The following is a 23,177-nucleotide window of genomic DNA, read 5'->3' as shown; positions in this document are numbered from 1 at the left end:
TACCCCGTGGTGTTCTCCTGGAGTAAGGAGAGAGGTGGGCAACACTGGGCAAACGCAGAGTCTAGGCGTTTGGCTGAGTACTTTTGATGCTTAAGTGAGATAATTGAAATCACACTAAAGTTCAGAAGCCTCATTTGTGTACATGAGTCTAGTGCCAATTTATCTATTACTACACTTGAATAATACAGAATTTTATTCAGTACTAATAGTGTGGGTATAATTATATGTTTTTCACACGTGTGGAATTAATGACACTAAATATAAAATAAGTAATCTGGAAAATTAGTCTTTAGGAGTTTCATCTCATATTCAACACAAAAACATTAATGCCTTTGGATGCTTTTCTCCCATACGCAGGACAAGTAATATTTAAGAAACACAAAATGAAGACAAATGTCTTCTCTAGAACTTTTTATATGCTAAATTGGTTGGAGGTGTTATTTCATAATTACATCAAATAAAAACTTGAGCAATTTGGTCCAGTGAGCATGGCCAAGTTATTAAAAAGTAATTTTTTCATTCCATTGAGTACATTCAACAAGCATTAGGCTAGAGGCCGTGCTGAGTTCGAGAAGTCGTAGCCTGAATGGTCAGGGAGGTGCAAGGGTCAGCAGGACACAGGGCCTGCCTTCTAGAAGCTTCCGATCACATGAAAGGGCAGGACGGGGTATCAGCTATCTCAGAAGGACCCTTTTTGTTGCAAGTGACAGAATGCTGAGTTTTGAGGTATGCTTACCTGAGAAGCTGACTTCAGGCACTGCTGGACGTGGGTGCTGAGTGCAGTAGGCGGGTGGGGTTCCTTGTCCAGTCTCTGGGTGCTCCTGCTCCTATGCTAATTCTTCTTTGCTCAGCATGGGAAGTGGCTCTGGCAGCACCCCACTTCCCATCGGTCTCCCTTGAGGTACCTTCAAGACAGGCTCAACGCCCCTAGTTGGACTGGCCTGGGTCCCACGTCCACCCCCAGTCAATCACCCCAACAGGAAGCGGCTGTGCACTGAGGAATTAGACCCCGGGGAACCTCCCGCACACTGGACTGGAGGGAGGCACAGCGGGTGCCCAGTGGAAGGCTACTGCTGAGCAGCCAGAGATGCGTCTCCCCCTCTCTACCACGTCAGAGAGGCAGAGCCGGACATGACAGTCCTGGAGAAGAGCTTGTTCACGTGTGGGTTGTGCATACTGAACCCTAAGAGTCAACGATGGAAAGGACGCGATTGACCAAAGCCACGCCCCAGAGTGGGGGAGAATCTGGAGCATCACTGAGCTGGAACTCAGAAATCCCAGAGAGGTAGAGCAGAGGCATGTGGCAAAGAGGGTTCTGGGTTAGATCATGGAAGGTCTTACAGGCTGTGGAAGGAGGCTGCTCTTTCCCAGGCATTGGTACGGTTTCTAACATATGAACATGAGAGTACCATGTAGCATCCCCACACTACCTCCCACGCTGTGGTGCTGGCTAGAGCCAGGTTTCCAGGATCAAGCCTGCTCCTCGTATCAAACTTCCTGAAGTCCCCTAACTTCTTCCTACTCACTAACGGCGTTCTGCTGTGTGTATATGAAAGGGGGTCCGTGGCCCACCGACTCACCGACTCAGGTGCTGCCTGGCGGCCGCGGGGCAAAGCAAAAAGTTAGCCCCTCACCTCTCTTCCCCTCTGCAGCAACTCTGGACAGTGCAGGGAAGGGAGCTGTTGCTGGGTGGGACGGCATCACAGGACCAGCGTATGCACGGGTGCCCCCAGCACCTCCTGGGGCACACGGCAGGGACTGAATACCCCTGTTAAGGATGTGCAGTAAGCCCATCTTTTGATGGGGGCTATAACATCTGAATGAAAGAAAAGCATAAATTTCCTTTCCTCGAAGGTTTTGCAGTTGAATCCAATCTTCAGCCAGCTCGCCTCAGTGCGTGCTGCTTACCTTCACTATGCGAGGCATGGAGTTGGGTCCTGGGGCTTCAGACACGAAGAGCAAAAATAAACACGCGATAAGCAGAGGACGGGGGTGCCAGGTGCCGTGCCCAGTGTCACGCATGTCCCCGCAACTCCCCTTGGTTTCTCGTGGCAGGTTCTATTCAGCCAGGATGCCTGTGATGTAACGAGGTGTCAGAAGCCCACAGAGGTTGAAGCAGAAGCTGGCCCAGCCTCACCCGCAAAGAAGGCTGGATCCATCAGCCCCGCACCACTCCAGAAGCAGCGTGCACGCCGGGCTCTCCAGTCCTCACTGCGCTGTGCTGCGGCCAGTTCTTCCTCCACCTCTCTGTGCTCACCCTCGTCTTAGCAGAGGCAAGCATGCCTATTTGCCACGCTCTGTCACCTTTGATTTTTAATCTCCTCTGATTCTCGTAAAGGAAAAGTATAGCTTCGTTGTTTCTCCAAAAATTGACACTCGTTGCAAAATGAAAATTATATGGAAAAACCAAGATTGAAACCTACCCCATATTTTGCCAGTGGAGATAAACCACTCCCAGATGCTTGGTAGAGATGGATACCTGTGAACTTAAGTGCACCCGTCCGCGTCCATCCGGCTGGACCACCGGACACCAAGGTCAGCTGGGTGCTGCTCTCTGCTCCCTGCCTGCTCCAGCAGGTCCTGCGGATGTGGCTTGCTCGCTGAGAACTTCTGAATCCACGCCCTCTCCTCAACTCCACCAGTGTCCCCACTGCAGCCCAGGCTGGACCCAGCTGCTGGCCTCCTGTGCCTGACCTCTGGCCTCCTGGCAGCCACCCCCATCCACTCTCAGCCCTCTGCTCTGTCATGCGGTGAAAGCCCTTTAAAACCGTGAATCTGGTCACATCATCCCCACTTAGAGTCCCGCTGCCTGACCTGCTGCCCCAGCCCTCCTCAGTGGCCTCTCCATCAGCTCTTTCTTCCCAGTCCTAGGCCCGGCGGCCAGTTCCCGGTATCCGGGTGGTGCCTCCTTCCTCACGCTTTCTTGAAGTTCCACGTGGGATTTAAGAGTCTGCAGCTGACCGTGACTGCCCGGGCAGGTCACCTGCTGCCGACTGGCTGGTCCAGCCTTTACCTGCCGTCACCAGCAATGTGATTGACACCCGTGTGGGCAGTTTTCCAACTCTTGTGTTCCTGCCCATGGGGTGCGTTTCTAGAAACTCCTTTCCTCCATGGAGGGAGGATTTGGACCCTCACAGCGTGCCCGAGTGGTCCCACGGAAGATCTGGGTACAGTGCACATTGGGCACATGCCTTCACGTCACTGCCTTCCCGTCCTTTCAAGCAGGGCCACTAAGAAAATTGGGAAAGAAATGCTGTTATGTTTATTTGCAATTATTGGATTATTAGTGTGACCATTAAAAATGGTCACATTTTTAAATTTTAATTTAATTTTAATGGCTAACTGATTTTCTTTATTTTGTGGGTGGCTCTGTTCTGATTCGTTGCCTGGTTCTTTGTTGGTGAGTGCTTACTTCTCTTTCCTTATTGATTTCTAAGAGCTGATTGTATCTTAGGAATATTACCTTTGTCTGTGACATGAATTTTCTTACATTTATGCTGCCAAATATGTTATCTTTTCAATGATCTTTTCTTGGTATTTTTTTTTTTTTTTTTTTTTTTGTAAATGAAATGATTGGAAAAGACTTCCCAACCCTAAGGTTGTGAAGAGAAGGAAGGAAGGAAGGAAGGAAGGAAGGAAGGAAGGAAGGAAGGAAGGAAGGAAGGAAGGAAGGAAGGAAGGAAGAGAAAGAGAAGCCCATGTTCTCTTTATGATTTAAGTTTTTCTTTCATGACCTAAGGACTGTGTGGGGACCAGCTCCCTCTGCATGACTCCAGGGACATGGGTCCCCCTACCAGGGAAAGGAGCCTATTCTCTGCTTCCTCTGGGTGGAGCTGTTTCCCTCCCGGGTGAAATTCCTGTACCTGTCCTTGGGTCTAATTCTGAATCCTTGATCCTGTTCTGTTCACCTGACTTCCATTCCTGGCTCAGAACCTCAATTTTAATTACTGTAGTTTCATAGTTAAAAAAAAAAAAAGCTAGTTAAAATCATCCCTCCTGGTCTCCTCCCAAGCCCCCCATTTCCCTTGCGATCCTTGAGTATCTCTGCCTACAGACGAACCTTAGGACTATTTTGTCAAGTTAGAAGGCAAGCCGGGGGCGATTTTGATTGAAATTGTCCCCTGTCACTTAATGCTCCTATTTAAAGCTGAGGATTGTTTCCCAGACGCTCAGTCAATGTCTGTCAGGGGTCCTGTCGGGTCCTCCCTGCCCCCGAGTCCACGCGTTGACGTGCCTAGCCCTGTCTACCTCAGAACGTGACCTTGTTTAGAAATGTTTACAGAGGTAGTCAAGTTGGAATGAGGCCGCAGGGACGTCCTAATCTGGTAGGACTGGTGTCCTTATCAAACGGGGACATTGGGGCACAGCGAGCACACAGGGGAGGGGCCTTGAAGAGACTGAGGCAGAGTCAGGGTGAGGCACTTGTGGAGCACGGAAGGACAAAGACTGCCCGGCACCCAGGGCTTGGGACAGGCCTGGAGTCATTTCCCCTTGGCGTCACCTGGACCTCAGCCTCCGGCTCCAGGACAGTGGACACTAAATTCCTGTGCTGAACTTGCTCCTCTGTGAAGGTGGCCCTGGCACCCCGCAGCAGCGTCCTCTGAGGCCTTTCCTACGTGAGCAGAGGTTGCTGGGGGTGAGCATCAGGTCCCGGCAGAGGGCCTGGCATGCCCCTGGTGCCCGTTAGGGGTGGGAGCAGACAAATGAAGGGGGCAGTGAGTCACTGGGAGGCTGCTTCTCTCGCACACATTTTCTTTCCTTCCTGTGTGACTGCAGGACTGCAGAGATGGAGGTGACTTTCTAGCCTGAAGCTCCTTGGGGCCACGCCAGCTCTGTGTTCATCGTTCTCAGCTCTCACCTGGGTTTTGATGGCTTGAAAGAACCGCATTCAATCTCCTGAGTGAACACATCCACTTCCTGTCATGGTGGACACCCAAGGGCGATGGAGCCAGTGGCGGCTGTGGAGACGGCTCCCACACGCAGGTGGCACAAGAAACGGTCCAGGCGGTGATTTCTTGGCACCTCCCTTTCACAAATCATCCATCGAGTTATTCGAGCTAAACCTAGCTCTCAGCGCAAGAACAGATCCGCTTTTTAAGACTGTACTCTAAGCGGTAAAACTTATTTTTCTAATTATATTGTACCTCTAATGTGTAAGATGTGATTCATATATAATCACTGTTTTAATGTTTTATTCCTTCCACAGGAAAAAAAAAAAAAAACTGATGGGAATAAAATATCAATATCCTCCTTAAAATTGACAGTTCATTCTGACATGTAATTTAAATGAGGGACGAGATATCAATTAAAAGAAGGTGATGCGACATTTTCTCTTTTTTTTCTCCCACTTTATGTTGAGAGGGATTAATGGAGATGTTTGAACCTTTTCTTCCATCATGAAATTAGAAAAAAAAAAAACCGATTTAATACTGGTGTATGTCAAGATATATGTCAGAGAATAGATACAATTTTAAAATACTTTTTATTTATTTTATGATATGTTATCTAAAAAGTTTTGCCTCTCATGTTAAAGATTCATAACTTGGTGGATCTTTGCCATCTGTTTCACTTACAAATGACACTAATTTGTTTAAAAAATGACATTTTAATATGCTGGTCATTATATATATAAAGGGCCCTGGAAAGCTTAAATAAGAGATACCCAAGAGATACTATGTAGATTGGAGAAAGCGAGTTGGGGGCTTGGAAACACATAACATTTTGGAGGTTATTTCATGAAGAATTCTCTGGGCCAGCACTTTCCCCATTTAATTTAGCTGTGGTGTCTAAAAATCACGTTAGTCTTAATTTCCTGAATCAAATAGTGCAAAATGAGAGTTGTAACATATATATTAGGAGGTGACAGGAACTTTTTATTTCTGGGATTCATTTTGTTTAAATGTTAATTTTAGTTTTACATTTCCCCTGGTGTCTAAATCAATTTCTGCTAGAGTGGGTACTTAATACATGTTTCACGAATCAATGAAGGAATGAATGAACAATGAGAGGAGTGAATGAAAAGATGGAAAGATGGATGGATGGATGGATGGATGGATGGATGGATGGATGGATGGATGGATGGGTAGTTGATTTGGTCGGTGGGTGGGTAGAGGATGGACAATTGATGGGTGAGTGAATGGATGGGTGGATAGATGGGTAGGTGGGTTGGTGGGTGGATGGGTAGATGAATGGATGGATTGATGGATGGAAGGATGGATGGATGAATGGATGGGTGGATGAATGGGTAGTTGATTTGGTTGGTGGGTGGGTAGAAGATGGACAATTGATGGGTGAGTGAATGGATGGGTGGATAGATGGATAGGTGGGTTGGTGGATGGGTGGGTAGATGGATGAATGGATTGATGGATGGGTGGAAGGATGGATGATGGATGGATGGATGGATAAATGGGTAGGTGGGTTGGTGGGTGGGTGGGGACAGATGGGTGGATGGATGAATGAATAAATGGACTGATTGACTAATGGAGGCATACATAGCTTGATGGTAGACAAAAGGGTGAGGGTCCCCAACCCAAAGACAGAAAGAAATAATTATGCATAAAGGCTTCTCTAATTCAGGGAATGACTATCAAATCTGAGTTTGACAGTGTAGGATGTAGAAAGAGGTGTGGACTTGGGAGACTTCTCCTGATCTGCCTGTCCCTCTACCCAGCCCTCCATCGGTCCTCTGTGCTGCAGGCTTCCTGAGCCCCACCCTGTGCCATGGTTTCTGCGTGGCTGACTTGTACCTCTGTTGCTGTTACTCTTCCTCTGCAGGCTCCTGGAGAGTGGGGCCTCCTGCCTCGACCATGGTGTCCTCCTCACACCTTGTCCAGCCTCACACACAGTCACTGGTGAAGAAGTTGTCACTGTAGGAGGAGAGTCCGATGATCAATCCCAGTCCCGACGTTCTTGTTTTCCTGCTCTCTAATTCTGAGCCAATCACCTGACTGCTCTGATCTCCTGAAGCCTCGTCTCAAAACCACTCTGTGCTACCTCACCGGAAGCTCGCTCTCCTTCACCAATTGTTCAAGTGAACGCCGTGTGTTTTCATGGCGACGGGCCCTGCAGCCTTCTTGTCTGCACTTGGCGTTTTGAGAAGCAGCCTGTATTCATTCCTTCTCTGCCCTCTTCACTCAGCACAGGAACAATAGCCGTGTGGATTCACTTGGAGCCCAGAGGAGACCTAGGCAGTGAGATATGTCACCATGTCACTGTTATGCCACCAAATGGAGACCTGTCGTCTGTACTTTAGGCACCTGGGGACTTCCTTGTCTGCTGAAGATGAGGAAAAGCCACCACAATGTCCTGGTTGAGAACACCGGAAGCAGATGACGGGGGTTCACGTGCAGCGTTGTCCCATGCGGATTCCAGAACCCTGAACCTCGGGTTCCCATCTGCACACCCGGGCTAACAATAGCCTCCAAATAGTATTTTTGTTTTGTGGATTAAACAAATCATGCTTGCCTCATGTCAAGTCCCAATAAATACCAAAAATAAAACAGCTGCTGCTAATAATCATTGTCATGGCTAAATTTGGGGGAGGGCACGTGGAACTCAAGCCCAAGAAGAGAACAGGATGAACTCTGTCTTCAGTGCAGTTCAGAATGGACAGTGGCCCTGACGTTAGCACCCACATTTGCCTGTGGCCCTGGAAGCATCTGGAAAGAGCCAGTTATGGTGCAGACGTGCTTTGGAGGAGGGCCTGCCTGGACGGGGGCTCGCTCGGTGTTGCTTACTAATCCTCAGGACAACCACAGCGAGGCCGGGTGATTGACCACCAGGGATACGGGCTTCCCCACAACAAGGAAGCCACTGCGGGGGCCAACCACGTGACCCTGAAGGTAAAGGGTGTGGAGGGATCCAGAGACAATGCTCTGCTGTTGGGTGGGGTCCAGCTTGGGGGTGTGATGTGACCTTGAAGGAGAGACAGGACACGTGGGAGGGCAGAGCAGTGTGGGCAGAGGAAACGGCTTGCTATGAGTGTGGAAACGGAGGCGCTGGGACCTGGTGCTGGCGTTGGCTTTGTGCTAGAATCAAACATGCAGGGAGCTCGTGGTCCCAGGCAAGGAGGCCGTGCCTGAGATGCACTGCCTTCTTGCAGACCACACTCTGATAAAGAGAAAGTGATTTCCGTCACTCGCTCGAGTACCAGTATACTTGAGATAGAAAGAGCTTGAACAAACCAAGAAGGAAAAAAGGAACACTAACGCAACAGTAATCAAAACACAGGAGTGAAATTCACTACCCGGGCCTGCTTTGTGGTCACTGGGTCACTCAGGGCCCTGTGTTCAGAAGGTTCTGGGCTTGGCTTAATGCTACACATGCCTGTCCTGAAACGCTTAGTGATTTTTGAGCAGGGGCATCTGCACTCTCTCCTGGCACCGAGCACTGCGGATTATGTAACCGGTTCTGTCTGCAGTGAGGAAATACAAGAGACAAGATGTATGTCTCAGGAAAACTCAGCTTCCTTGCCAAGCAGGGGGTTGAAAAGTGAATTATGAAGGTTCATAACTGATGTTCATCACACTGGCCAAGAGTCACCACGGTGGCAGGCGACTGGGAGGGGCACATTAGGACTTCTGGTGACCCTAAGACAGCTCAGCATCCTGTGCGCTGTCTCTCCATCTGCAGCATGGGGAGAGGCAAACCCCTGTAGGATGGCAGCCTCCCTGTGCCTCTGGCTTCAGCCTCCAGGACCGCCAGAGACCTCCTTGTATTTTCTACCACCTCCTCTTCCTGGAGGAGGCTGCACCCCAGTGCCAGTCTTGCAGCTAGGAGGCAGCCTTGCCCCCTCTCCACCACCCTCAGAGCTCGGGGTCTCCACACTCAAGATGCCCAAGGCTGGTTTGTCATTTGCAGTAAGACATTACCTCTGCCATCTTTTGAGATTTGACTGTTCAAACGTATCTGGTCAGGACTCTTTAGGTTGCAAGTGACAGAAGATAAACTGGAAAGAGTTTAAGGAGAAAAAATGAGAAAATTTATTAGCACTAGCCAGGTTTCCCAAGATGAGAAGCAGGCACACACACATGTGCCCACACAGAGACAATGCACGTGTGCACACATGCAAACACACACACACGAAGACGGCCATTGCGGCACTGTTTATGGTGCATTGAAATTATGAAGTCACTACATGTACAACAGCAAGGGACGGTTCAAATTAATTGCTGAATATCTGAACCATCAAATACCATGTAGTTATTAAAAATTAAGTTTTCAGAGGATAATAATAGCTCATAATAAAGATGAAAGCTAATGTTCCAACATTTATTGAGCACCTGCTGTGTGCCAGGCATGCTTCTAAGTCCCTTGCCTAAAATAACTTCTTCAATTTAGGATATTTAAGGATGTGACAAACTGCTAACACTACATTGTTCAGTGGAAAAAAACAGACAGCAGAATTGTTTTGACATAGTGAACTCAGGTCTGTAACATGGATTTTCTATATCTATTACATTTTATAGGGACATATAAGAAAATAAGCCAATATATCTGTTATGTTGAAGACATTAAATCTAGATGTTAAAATTGCAGGATGTTTTGATTTTTCTTTCTTCTTTTCTTACCTATCATGAATATAGAGTATATTTGTTTTGTAATTACTAGAAAGCTAAATATTATTGGAATGAAAGTAAGAAAAAGAGTTGTTTGTTTTTAGGAATAACTTCAAAGGAAAAAGAGAAATGAGATTGAATATATGGTTAGGGACCAAAGCATAGAGGATTCAGAAAGTCAGATGGAGAAGACTGGACTTCATTTGAAAAGCAGTGGGGAGCCATTGAATGTTTGTGAGAGAGGTAGTGACAAATGCAAAGTTCAGAGTTCTTTGTGGCAGCACTGAGGGTGCTTTCATCTTGGAGATGGGAGGTAAGAAGACCTGACCAGGGGACGAGAGCCTAACTACAGACGTAGGAGAGAGGAGGGACTCTGCGGTGTAAGTTGTTTGGAGGGAATGATGTGTAGGCTTTAGCAGCCAGCAAGAGGAGGAAATCGAGAGAGCAAACGGGTGCTTCTGGGACTCAGCAAGACGCAGGCGGGACGGCGGCAGGCGACGCAGCCCCGAGAGCGACGTGTGCAGCGTGGATCCCTCGCCTCTCCTTGGGCTTCATCACAGTTGTCTCCTCCATTTCCTCCAGTAGGGACACCTCGTGAAGGGACAGCGCTGCCCGTCCTGAGCAGGTAGACTGCTTTCTTGTCATTGTTCCCTGATCCAGTGAAGCAGCACTTTCCACAGTATTGGCGTGGCCGTGGACAGCAATCATGAGACGCCAAGTGTGAGGCGGGATGTGGCGGGTCATACACGGACACCAGGCTGGGACATCTGTGGGTTCTGCATCCACAGGGTTCCTGGAACATCCCCCTGAGGGTGCCCGAGACCACTGCTCCCGAGTCCAGGCAGCAGTTGGGGTTCTGTGGACGCCCACTGCAGATGGCCCAAGACGTCGTCCATTAACATCGAATCTTGTGATCTGTCATGAGCTCAGTCCATGCAGGCAGCCGAGCAGTATTCTCAGCCCTGGGGTGCATAATGCCAGCTGAGCCTTCCCCCAAACGAGGACTCGGCATGGGCCATCATGACTTTACGCTCGTGCATTTGGAAAAGGGGGAGAACGTTGCTTTTGTTGGAGACGAACGTGTTTAAGAACAAAGAAGCGAATGTCACTCAATTATAAAAGCAACCAAAGTGCTTCGTCTTGGAAGACCGGATCCAGAGAGCCGCGGCTCTTCCAGATGTAAGAGGAAGAGCATCCAGCTGTCACTCACGGGTGGCCTTGGGCTGTGGGCTCAACCATCGTGGGACTTGATTTTGAGCGCTATGGAGTGGGGCAAGAGCAGTACCTCCCCCCAAAAGGTCGTGACCTGGAGTGAGGCGGGCTGGCAAAGGACACGCTCCCCAGTAGCCGCAGGTACCCCACAAGAGAGCTCCTGCTGGCTGTGTCTGCTGTCACAGTCGCCATCAATCTCCCGGGACTCCCCTACTCCTCCCGACTGCTACAAAGCCACATCTTAAGACACTAAGTCACAGGTACCTTCCTGTGCTGTGAACCGGTGCCACACCTCACAAATGCCACTTTTTGGAAATGTCAACCACTTTTCATTGAGTTTAATTAACATGTCAAGGTCTCCATCCGGATTTCCGTGGGGAGAGTGTAGCCTGTGCAGCTGCAGGTGGGGGTCCTGGCTCTGGCCCTGGCTGCTGCACCCGGGGTCCATCATTTACCTTCTTCAAACTCCAGTTGCCGCAGAAACGTGAATTCAGGGGCCTCCCTCAAACAGCAGCGTCGAGAGGATTAAATAAAGTACGCCTTTCCCGGCACCTGGCAAGATGCCCCGACACAAAGAAAGTGTTCACTAAATGTTTATTGAATTTTAAAATAATTGTGATTGATGGCCACCAGCATTACCATTTTGAATATTATCCCTAAAAGCCCTAAACTCGAGTGCTTCTTGGCACTGCAGATTGCGATAATTTATCCTTTCTATTAAAAGTCCTAGCTGGGACCAGAGGCAGAGAGTTGCACACAGCCTTTCTGGGCTGGGGTTGGAGGGCCCCGTGTTCTGTGCTCCTGGCTGTAAATCAGTCTGCGGCGAGGCCTCTTCCAGGACACAGGAAAGAGCACCGCAGTTGGGCCCCAAGTCCTGCGTGGCCCACTGGCCTTCTGTCACTGGGACCCTGAGCAAATAGCACCCTTTCTGAAAGGGGATGTTTCAGAAATGTCCTTATAACACCATCCCTTCCAAAGGGATTAGGAAAAATTGCGGAGAGACGAGTCCACAAAATGGCTTTATAAACGGAAGCACAGTGCCAAAGAGAAGTTTGTTTTTATTACATATAGAGACAGAAATGTTTTACTTCAGGGTGTCAGTGTGGGATTAGGGGCCGCAAATCTATTTATACCTTTTCCATATGATTGTTTCTGTAAATGCACAGTTTTGTTGTAACATATCGGAGAAAGGATTTATCAGTAAATTCTGACCTGGTTTGATGAGTTTGTTCACATATTCATAAACATTTAGGGACCTTCTCTGTGTCCCAGGCACCCTGCTCCATACGGAAGACAGAAATAAAGAAGACAGTGCCCATCCCCTCAAGAATTATGTTCCCTTTAAAAGGTAAAAAAATGTTAAAGATTTTTTTTTAATTATTATTTGGTTGGTTCCACTTTGCACACTTTCTATTTCTATCAAGATAAGGTGACCGCCAAGATAAGGGTGGCTCTTTACCTTGGCTGCAGATGCCCTAGCCCTGTTGCGCAGAATCACGCCCCGACAGCGTGGCTCAGCTCCACACTTGGACGCAATGCTGCATTGGCGAGCAAAACCTCCCCCAATAGATATGCCGTAATTCTATTAATATGGTCTCCGTCTCCATATGGCAGTGTGATGCCAATTACCCTTGCAGACTTGAGGAAGGAGGCCATCTTTTCAGCCCAAGATGCTCCCTCTTTATACAGCACCCCCCCAAAAAAATGGGATGTCGGCGACCTCCTCCGTGAGGTTGATTTTCCCCAATTATTTCATCAGCATGTTCTTGGTGGTACTCAAAAGGCTAAGTGTGGAAAAGAGGTTGGGATATTTATTTCCCCTTTTCCTGTGTGGAATCTGCAATGGTTGGGATCCCCGTGCACGCAGGGCTGGCCCAAGCCTTGACAGGCGAGACGCCTGTGTGGCATTTGTGTTAATTAGGGTGGTGTGTGCATAGTTCCATCTCTGCTGGAACAAAACATAAAATTTCACTTAAAGCAACGCAAAGCACATATATTTATTTTTGAGCCCCAAGCGCGAGTACTTTGTCTCAGTTGTACGACTCCTGACAATGGTGTAAAAGCGTGTAACACGGCTGACCGCATTCCTCTCCAGAACTCTGTGGGAGGAACTTCCTGCCCCCACCCCAAAGAGTCACATCGGCACCACATGTCAAAACACAATTGCAATTGCGTAGCGCAATCTTTCATAAATCTGAAAATGTTTAAAAAACCTATTGTATTTCCAAAGCCTCCGAAGTCATTTTCTGCGTTAGCGTTTTCGTCTGTCCAAAGCCTGTCCTTTTTTCTTTTTTCTTTCTGTTTCCATATTTCCCAATAATTATTAAGCATTCTTATCTCCCGGGCAGGCATCTCTGATGTAGACGCTGGCGAGGGCGGCAGTGGCTGCAACTCCTGTGAATCACTCCATTTTAAAACCGCGTGTTAAAACATGTTACCCAGCTTCCTGAAGTTAGCAGATGGCCCGAAGAAAGGCTTGTTTTAATTTTTCAAGTACACGAGTATAATAATCCACACAAACGTGTGCACACGACAATAGTGTGTTTGATGAGCAGCTACGCTCAGTTCCCCAAGTGCATCTGCAGGGACAGGCACTCTGTGTCTAGTGGACGGGCCTGGACATCACCTGCACACGGTCAGAACAGGCCATCGAAATGACCAAGTCCCAAAATAATAATGATTCCAAGCAACATAGCAGAGGGATGGCAGAATAACTGCCTCCTTCCTTCCCAGAATGGAAAAGTTTGTGAAAGCCATTTAATAGAACTAAATATCAAAACATTTTAACTTTTTCAAAGTTTCCAGCATTAAACAATTTAGGATGGCATGCAATTAGGCCGAGCATTGTGGAGGATGGTCACTTTTTGCATGTCATGTGGCTTTAAAAACAAGTCAGATAAATGATGATGCCATTAAAACTGAACTAATTAAAGAAAGCTTCTTTTAAGAACTCATTAACTGCAACCTCATTTGCATAATGATGCATATTAATTAAGTTTTAATGAATCTGAATTTGCACCAAGCCTATTCATGTTGGCTTTGAAACAAATTGAACAAATTAGTTAAAAGCTTTTTGGAATCTACTTTTCACACCAAACAGGATATGAATGCAATCATCTCTACAAAAAAGAAATATTTTTCCTTTAATTTAATTCAAAGGTATGCAGGCCCATCTATTAATTATTTTTAAATGCAATCATTTGCACCTTTTCTTTGGGAAAAAATCAACAAAAATTACTTATTCTTGAATGAGAAAATATTATAAATGTAGGTTGTGGAGAAAAATCATCACGGCCAATTTCTTGCCAATAAGTTGGAGATATTTGACTTTAGGGTACATTTGGTTTATTTAATAGCGGGATTAAACATCGAGGCGTTAATTTCTGGGCATTCGGAACATCTCTGGTGCAGCAGCTAAATTGGGACGTCTCAAGGTGGGGGTCTGGTTTCTCTGGATACAGGCAGCAGGATTGTCTTCCTCGTACCATATCCATCTCCAAACTCTGCTTCTGCTCCATCATAAATCTCCTAAGTAGCACGGGAAAAAATTAAACATTTACAGAACATGTGTTCTTTTCCCCTGGATTTGTGCAAATCCTAATTTTTTTTTATACACAAGAAGCAGAATTCAATTTTAACAAGTTTGCGTTCGGCTCATAATAAAAACAAGAATTACAGCAGCAGCACTATTGATTTGCTCCTGTTTCATTGTGTCTTCATCAAGAATGAAGAGATTTATGTAATTACTGCTGCATCTTTTGTTGTTTGAAAGCACTTTTTTGTAAGTCAGCAGATACAAAGGATGGAAGCGCTTTTATTGTTGCGATTACGAGATCATCTCTCCCCCCTTGTTAAACCGCTTTCTCCGATAGGCGCTTTGAAGCGGTGGACAATTAAGGTGATGTTGCGCCCTGGAAATGCACATTGAAGAAATGTGTTTACAGGTATTCTTCTGCAGTATTTTTTTAGCCCATTTATCTCTTCCCCTTTCTCCCTTCTATTCCTCTCCTCGGCCGTTTCAGTTTCCAGAGAAGCGATCCTCGGCGCCAGGGTGATGCCCGAGCAAATTCCCGGCAGCAAAGTACTGTGAATGCTTCTTAGATGTCGCAGGACAAAATAGCAGTCCTCCAGGTTGTTCTCTCCTAATTACTTTGCTCTTGTTGGAATTTACTTGTGCATGGGTCAGCGATCGCTTTGGACTCTTTTCGTGAAAAATAAAATTAAAATCAGTTCTCAGCGGCCCTGGGACTCACGGATGGGGCTGGCAGGCTACTGGGACCGCCGGCTCCCCAGAGGGCTTCCCTTAAGGAGGTGTTTTTCCTTTCTGGAGGCAAAGTCTAGTTGCACCGTGAAATGTGCAAAATGTGCACTCACTGACCAATTTCCCGCTCAGGTATTTGTAAAGACATTGCAAACTCTTTCTCTCCTACCAGAAAGAGGGTTTGTCATTGATCAAAACGAGATGCAGAAGCAAGAACTTTGAACACGCAAAGCAATTTTTAAAAAAATTATTCACAAATCGTGTTGGGGATGATTTTAAAAAATGAACCCCTTTCCCGTTTCCCGTTTCTATTAGAACAATCCTGCACATCTTTCCCGGCCGTACAGTTACTGTTACCACATTGGGCTAAGACGTACCCTCTGAGGGGAGTCTCAGCGCAAGAGGAAAGGCGCTTTGGGAAAGCCGGTGTCTGCAGCCCTGGGCTGGGATCGTCTGCTGTGAGATCCGTCAGGCTTTGGACGAAGCCCGGCTCCTATCTTTTCTCCTTGCCTTTGGCTTACACTTTCTGAGCATAATGGGAAGGAGAAGGAAGCTATGAAATATTTTAAACACCCTCTGATGGTCACAGAGAGACAGGCTGCTTCCGGATCACCCCCATCCTGAGTCTGAGGATGCTGCTGTGCCAGGGAACAGGGCACCACCATGGGAGCCTATAATTAAAATAATAATAAAGGCAGTTGGAATCTTCCACGGCGGGCAGTGTTGAGGGAGGCACACAGCCCAGAGCCGGTGCCTACACTGCCCCCTAGCTGGAGGACGGGGGCCAGGGCCCGGGGAGGGGGACGTGCCCATTTCTATTCCCAACCCGTAAAATGACTTCCATTTTTAATTTTTAAAGACCCCAAACAAAACAAAATAATGCAGGGAAGAGGCTTCCAGCTGCTGTGACTCCCCCCCACCCAATGATGCCTAATCAAACCGTTTCCTGTCAGAAGTCTTTAGAAGGTAGCATGAAAAAAAAGTGCAAATTTTGCGTGGAGAATTGGCTTCTTTGGGGGAGAATTTTGACAGAAAGCGCCTTCCTTGGGGGAGGTCAGGAGTCACTGGTATTAAACTAGACAAGCTGGTAGCGGAGTGTTAATGGCCACAGCCAGCAGATGTTCTGTAATTAGGGGAGATGTGAATGACAAGACTGGAGAGGTACGCACCCCGGCGGGCGGCACAGAGCAGCTGCTGTTACCGCTTCCCCTGTCACCATGTACACAAGTCAGGCCAGCCCCGTGAGGCTGCCGGCACGGTGACAATTAGAAAAAAATCGTATTTGATTAAAATAAGTAATATATCATATCATGCAATTCCTTTCCCTGCAGAGAGGGGCCCGGGTCTGCCGTGGTCAGAGGGAGCAGGAGGGCCACGGAATTTCAGAAAGGGGCAGCTTGCGCTGAAGTGGGCTTTGAGTCTCTTTTATTGTGGTGATTATTTTAGCCGATATCAAGCGCGAGCCTCTCTGGGAGGAGGGATGGCTCCTTTGCATCCTGTCTGGGTCTCGGTACCCAAGAGGCTCCCAGCCTCCCTCGTACATCCCCCAAGATCTCTGCTTCTTCCCTTCTCTCCAGCCTCGTGGCTTGACCCGCCTGTCTTCCAGAACAGTCCTCGGCTCCTTTCTAGCTTTCCTGCACCCGAGACCCCCTACCCGAGGATGGTGTGGCCCCCCCTCTCTGCGGAGGCTCAGCTTACCACGCACCACTTCCTGCTTTTGGGACCCTTGAGTGCTGGGTCCCTGGGTGCTGGGCCCCCACAGGGAGCCTCCCAGAGGACGTCGGGTGAGGGTGCTGTCCCAGCAAAGGCTCAGGGAAGCACGGTTCATCCACGTTGAGGAGCTGCTCTCCACCGAGAAGGAAGTTTGTGCCCCTTTAGGCTGAAACTAATTGTAAGATCAAAACATTTCCTTTGCTTGGAAAAGGCATGTTTTGGTAGCCCGGAAAGAAAGAGCAAAATTGCTTTTCCAAAGGGTTGCTTGAGGCCCACAGGGTTGGGCAACTGCTGTGGCTGTGCCAAGTCAGGGCAGCAGGTGACGGGTCCCAGCAGCAGGGCCAGTTGGCCTGGCCGAAAGGGCACTGGCCTCAACTCGGAGGCTGGGGGAGGCTGGCAGACCTCAACCTCCCTCAGCCTTGACTTGTTTTTCTGGATAATGGAAACAATACCCCTGAAGTCTGGAGGCTGTCCAGGGGACCCAGTGCTGTGGGACACGGCTGTTGTGGCCATGTGGGCTTCGTTTCCTCAAATGGGATTGTGGGCCTTGCAAACCAGGAAGCATGGTGTGGGGGTTGTTAAATGCCTCCACATCCTCAGTCCAGCAGGACTTGATACCTGTGCATTCAGAGGGGAAGAAGGGGCAGGAAGACCGGCCTAACCACCTTTGCTTCTTCTGCCTTCGATCCTTTCCCGAGTGCTGTCTCTTTCCTCCTGCCCTCTGGCATAGGGTTCATGATCCCCAACTTACAGGTGAGGAGCATGAGGCTCAGAGAGGTTAAGCAAGTCACCCAGTGCCACCCAGTCTGAGAGTGGGGCTGGGATGTGAGTCCCAGGCTGCCTGGTGCCAAAGCCTTCTCTCTTTGTGACATGATGCTGTTCTGTCCCTGTCCTTCGGGTATGAGGCTGAGATGTCACCGCCTGTCCTCCGAGATGGAAATAAAGACTCCCTGGGAAACGTTTCAAAACAAACCAGGAGCAAGAAGCTTGCCCTCTGTTCCTGCCGTCTTTGTCTCTCTCTGCTCTGCTGGTTTCTCTGGGTGGCCCATCTCCGTCTCTCGACTTCTCCCCTGGCTCCTCTTCTTGTCCCTTGCTCCCTCTTTATCTGTGTCTCCATCTCTCTCCCTTGATTTCTAATTTCCAAGCCTGTGAGCTATTACAGAAAGCATAATGACAGTCACACTTGTCTATAGCAATATTGCTGTCTAGCTTATTGCTTTGTAAAGTACTTCGGGAGTCTTGAAAATGAAAGGTGTTATGTAAAATGAAAATCGATTCTAATTCTAAATAAACATCTTTGCTGCAAGTTTTCCTCGGATGGCATTGTTTCATGCTCCATAATGACAAGGGCTCAGAATTTCCTCTGATGTTTCAGAGACATATTTGGGCATCCTACTGTCAGGACGGAGCGAGGTCCGAATCCTATCGCAGCGTGTCCTTACGACTCTTATTTATTGCACCTGGTAAAACGTGTCTCTGCTCATTATTAATGGAGGGAAGTGATTTTTGTCCATAGAAGAGATTAATACCACTTTTAGCTTATGTTCAGGGTGATTAGTGATTAAGTGCAATTTATTTCCCCGAAAGACATCTCTATCGGCCATGATCATCCAGGAACAGGAGGGAAAACTTTGCTCGGCAGATAAACCATCTTCGCTTTAGGAAGCCGCTCCTTCCTCCCTTGCTGGTGGTGTAATTTATAAGGACACACACGCCACAAAATTGGAAGTTTGAATCATTTCTACAGAGAAGCTCATCTTTCCAAATCAGAAATGTCATAAAAGTTAAAATGCCATAAGAGTGTGTTCCCCAAGAAAGAAATAATTTTCTTTTCATTGAGAACACTGGAGGACATAATATACTTCTTGAAATTCAAATTTTCATAGCAAATGCAATTTATCCCTCCCTCGGATCATTCATCTTCCTTTAAGGAAAGGTAACTGGATATTACGTCTATTTTATATTTTTCTGCAAAATTATCTTCCCAGTGCTTGTTTCCAAAAACATACCTGCAGTGTGGGCAACACGAACAATTTCGTTCCTGGGAACTGCTTTGGAAACTTCCGGCATGGAGAAGCAAGGAGGAGTTCACTTGAGGTTTCTGTGATAACTCAATCCAAAGTCCATTTGCATCCATGAAAAGACCCAGGATTCCTGTGGGACTCATGGCCTTGATCCATTTCTGTCTTTTTTTCTTTTTCCCTCTTCCAGTTTTATGTCTGGTTAAGTGTACGGGAGTGGCTGCTGGTAGTTTGGGCCTTGCACATGCCCTGAATGAGCAAAGCTGCAGCCAGGAGTCAGTGGCAGGATCTGAATGTATTACTAATTTCTGGAACCCTCTGGCCGAGCTGTCTCTTTCACAAGCAAATCCAAAATATCATTTTGTCCCCTCTGTCCAAGACTCTCTGTGTCCTATCCTTCATGCTCAGACCCATTAGCTGGGTGACAGAATTGTGGGAGTCAGGACAGCCCTCCTTGGAGGTGTGGAGGGGACCCCGATATAGATGTGGCGCTGGCTCTGGAGCAGAAGGCAGGGGAGCAGCCCCCTGGGGACACAGCCTTGGAGAGACAGGATTTGGTCAAAGTCACACAGCTCCTAAGTGTAAGAGTTGGTTCCAACCCTAGGTGTGTCTGAGTCCAACTACCACATCATCTCCTGAATGTTCAAGGAGCGACTTTTTAAGAAATCACAGTGGCTATTTTTTTTTTTTTCTCTAGTTATAATTGTCACTTGCTTATTGCAGCAGTTTTGGGAAAAAAATTACAATAGTATAAAGAAAACAACTTAAAATTATCTGTGCTATCCCACCACCTCCAGTTGACCACTGTCAATGCAGCGTGTCTGAGCCAAGACTCAGAGTAGCTCTTCCTTCCAAAGCTGCTGTGGTTGGGATCGTATTTTATGTAATAAAACCAGCATTTATAATTTACTCTCTGTCAGATACTACTCCATGTGCTTCATGAAAATTATTTCACAAGGTTCCTGCAATAATTCTGTGAGATAGGTTCTATTTCTATTTCCATCTATTTCTGTCTCCGTTTTTCGATGAGGAAACAGAGGCTTAAGTTTACAACAGAGAATCCACAGCAGAGCTGGCAGTGACGAGCAGACTTTACCCTGGAATCCTGCTCCTGCAGACTGGGCTTCTCCAGAGCTGCACACAGTATTGTTTATTTGAATCATAAATAATCTTAAGATCAGTTTCACAGTCAGTCATCCCTGTGGGTCCTCACTCCCAGGCGTCCTTCTTACTGGACACTGGTTGTCTTCCTCTGCAAGGGTCACCTTTGCGGAAGTACATCATTATCCAAACCAAAGATTATTTCCTTTGGAAAAATTTCAAGGAATAAAGTAATGAACCAAATAGTGTGCTTATTTAAAAAAAAAAAAAAATCACTACCCCAAAGCTAAACTACCAGGCAGTATGGAGTCACAGAGCACTGGATCTGAAGGAATTCTCCCAGGGCATCCAGTTCTACCGGCTTATTCACAGGTGTGGAAACTGAGGCTCAGGAAGGGCAGGTGACTTGCCCGAAGCCATGTGTGAACCGCTTTGTGTTTGGCCACCTTTCCAAGGCCACACCTAGCAATCTTTCCTTCTCTGTAAAGGAACCAGGCTTTCCTTCATGAAGCAACATCCACGATTTCCTGCTGTCATCGTCTGCCCTTGATCAGGCAGAATCCCACTCTTCTCCTGCTTGCTCAGAGTGGCCAGGAGAGCTGGGTGGTCAGTGTCAAGAGCCGACCTGGCCCTGCTGTCCCCAGCCCTGCCCTGTTGCTATCAGCACTCCAGTCTGGAAGGAAGTTTGAAAGTGGGATTTCAAAGAGTTCCACTGAGTTCTGATCCTGCTGATGTTTTAGGGACACGCTCTCTTCTTTGGCTCAATGTTGCAGCATCTTGACAGGCTCCTGGCCTCATCTGGCCCTCCCCCTTCCCTTCTTCCTTCTCTTTTTACTTTACTAAAGGAACGACAAAACAGTTTTCCAAAGTACCCAGGGTCTTCAAGGGTCATGAGAAGTCAGAGCAGAGGCAGGAAATCTACCTCCTCCTTACCCGTCCCTGCCTCTGGAAACTTGAGGCCACTGCCCAGGGAGAAGGTTGGGTCCAGGCCCCCTGCCCCCACCTGCCCTTGCCTGCCACCTCTGCCACCTACTGCCCTCCCGTCTTCCTCTGCTGGTCCTCCTCAACCCCAGGTCTCAGCATCAGAATTTCTCTCTGGTTACTACTAATGTCAACTTTATTTTCTCTCGGTAGTTTTAAAATGATGCATGTTTTAAATGCATGGATAACAGGAACACTTACCACTTGGTGGGTGCTCACCGAAGGCCCGGAAGCTGCTGAATCCCAGCGGAGAGTGGACAGGCACAGCCCCACCTCCAAGGAGCTCCAACTAACGGGGAAGCCAAAGCCAAAAGACATTCTCGACCTGTGCACCAAATTCCATTCCAGCCCTGCCCAGAGTCCTAAGCAAGGAGAGGAAAGAGGAATTAACCCAGAGTGGGGTCTTCCTCCTTCCATTCCTTCATTGCTTTTATTTATTAATTTAGCTACTCATCCATCCAATAATAATTTATTGTACATTTGACAAGGCGCTAGACACTTTTCCTACAAATACAGATGCAGAACTGGGGTTTCTGGCTCCAGTTTCTGCAGCATTTATTTTTTGGTGTAGTTCTGCTACCATCTTCTGAAACAAAACAAGGAAACTGAATGGGTTTCTGCTACTGCATCCATCCAGGTGGAGATGGGTGCTCAGTGTGGAGGGAACACACTGGGCTCATTCATCAAATACTCTGGTTAATAGAGAGTTCTCATAGAAGCTATGCATGAATTGCCAGTTTTCAAAGAATTATAACACAACAGAATATGCTGGAACTATGCAACTCATAATTTAATCTGCTTCCGATGTGACAGAAGTCACCTGAAGGGCTGTGTTTAAGAGGCATCAACTTTGGAACGTCGCAGCGGCGGAAGGCAAGTCAGGGCGTAATGAGCAGCTCTCAGCTCTCACAGAGCTGCTGTTTTTGAAAAAGGAAAAGTCAAACCCTCTGAAAAACAAAAATGGATACACTTTAACCAAATCTGCTGTATAAAATGGAATCAAATCCTCTGTATGAAGAGGTAAAAATCATAACTCGGAATTGCAAGGGTGCACGTGTTCAGGATCTCAGCCGGAGTACTGATGGGTGTGGCTAGGGCTGGGGGTTGTCAGTGAAGGTCACTTTAGCATCTTGCAGTTTATTAATTTTTATTTTAAAGAGAAAAAAATGTCATTGTCTTCTAGGTTCTATTGCCAGCGGCCTTCTGCAATGACTTTGCGTGTTGCTCTTTTCCAGGGAATTGCAGTTAGACTTAGTGGAAGTGCTCACTAAGGGGCTTTTACTATCAGAACTCTGGGCCCTCAAGACTTTCAGATGCTGGGCTGCTGAGTGTCAGAGATGTTCTGCACCGAGTCTGGCACTTGGCTTGAGTGCCAAGAGCTGTCAGAGTCCCAGGCCAGGTGGGGGACTTCCAAAGCTTGCCACTGCCTCTGCCCCTGGGGCTCCAGGGCTTGCTGGTCTAGGGAGACCTCTGCTAAGGCCTTCAGTGAACGGCCCACTTAACTTCCGCGTTTCTCAAGCCACCGTTTCCTCACTTTCTGGAGTATTCTGACAGACGCATCTTGGATGGGTAGCTCAAACCCTCCCTTGTAAAAACCGCTGGCTCATTCCCTGAGGTTTCCAGAAGTTGGCCAGAGGTCAGCGTGGATTTTAAAATTCTGTACAATGGAGAAGATTCTCAATTGTAAGTTGCTGGGTCTCTCACCCTCTGGGGAGTTGGGGCTGCTTGGTTCCTCAAGCTCATTTGAGAGGAAAGCGCCTTTTTCTTCTGGGATGAACCACTTTGGAAGAGAACATGATGTTCACCAGGGCAGGGTTCACAGAACTTGATGGAGAAACCATGTCCCTTGAAAATACAGCAGAGGGAAAGCCGGGGAGGTGGTTCCACTGCCCTCTTCCTGTGCGCGCAATCCCAGGGATGGCGCCTGGGATAGGGGCATTCGGCAGGTATTTGCTGAATCCTTGAATGAAAGAATGAATGAATGAAGGGATTCTTTAACAGCTCTGCCCATGGGGTTGCTGTGGTCCGGGTCGGGACAATGGTTTCTGAGTCAGGTATTGTCACTAAAAGGCTGCATCACAAACCACCCTGCGCTGCGTGGCCACCAGCATTTGCTGATTTAGTTACTCCTTGCTCCTTGTCTATCACTCAACTTCCAGGGGACGGAGACCACTTTACCAGGCTCCAGGTGGCTTTGGTGGGCTGGGTGTGGTTCTAGACTTCCTGCATGCTCAAGTTGGGCTACAGGCAAACTCTTGGCAAATGTCAGGCACTCAGGCACCAAGTTAGCCATGCTAACACAGCAGAGGCTTCTGTTCAAGACCCGTCTTC

The sequence above is a fragment of the Sciurus vulgaris genome (genome assembly GCF_902686455.1).
Source record: "Sciurus vulgaris genome assembly, chromosome: 2".
In the NCBI taxonomy this organism is placed as follows: domain Eukaryota; kingdom Metazoa; phylum Chordata; class Mammalia; order Rodentia; family Sciuridae; genus Sciurus; species Sciurus vulgaris.
Note: the sequence above shows the minus strand (reverse complement) of the source record.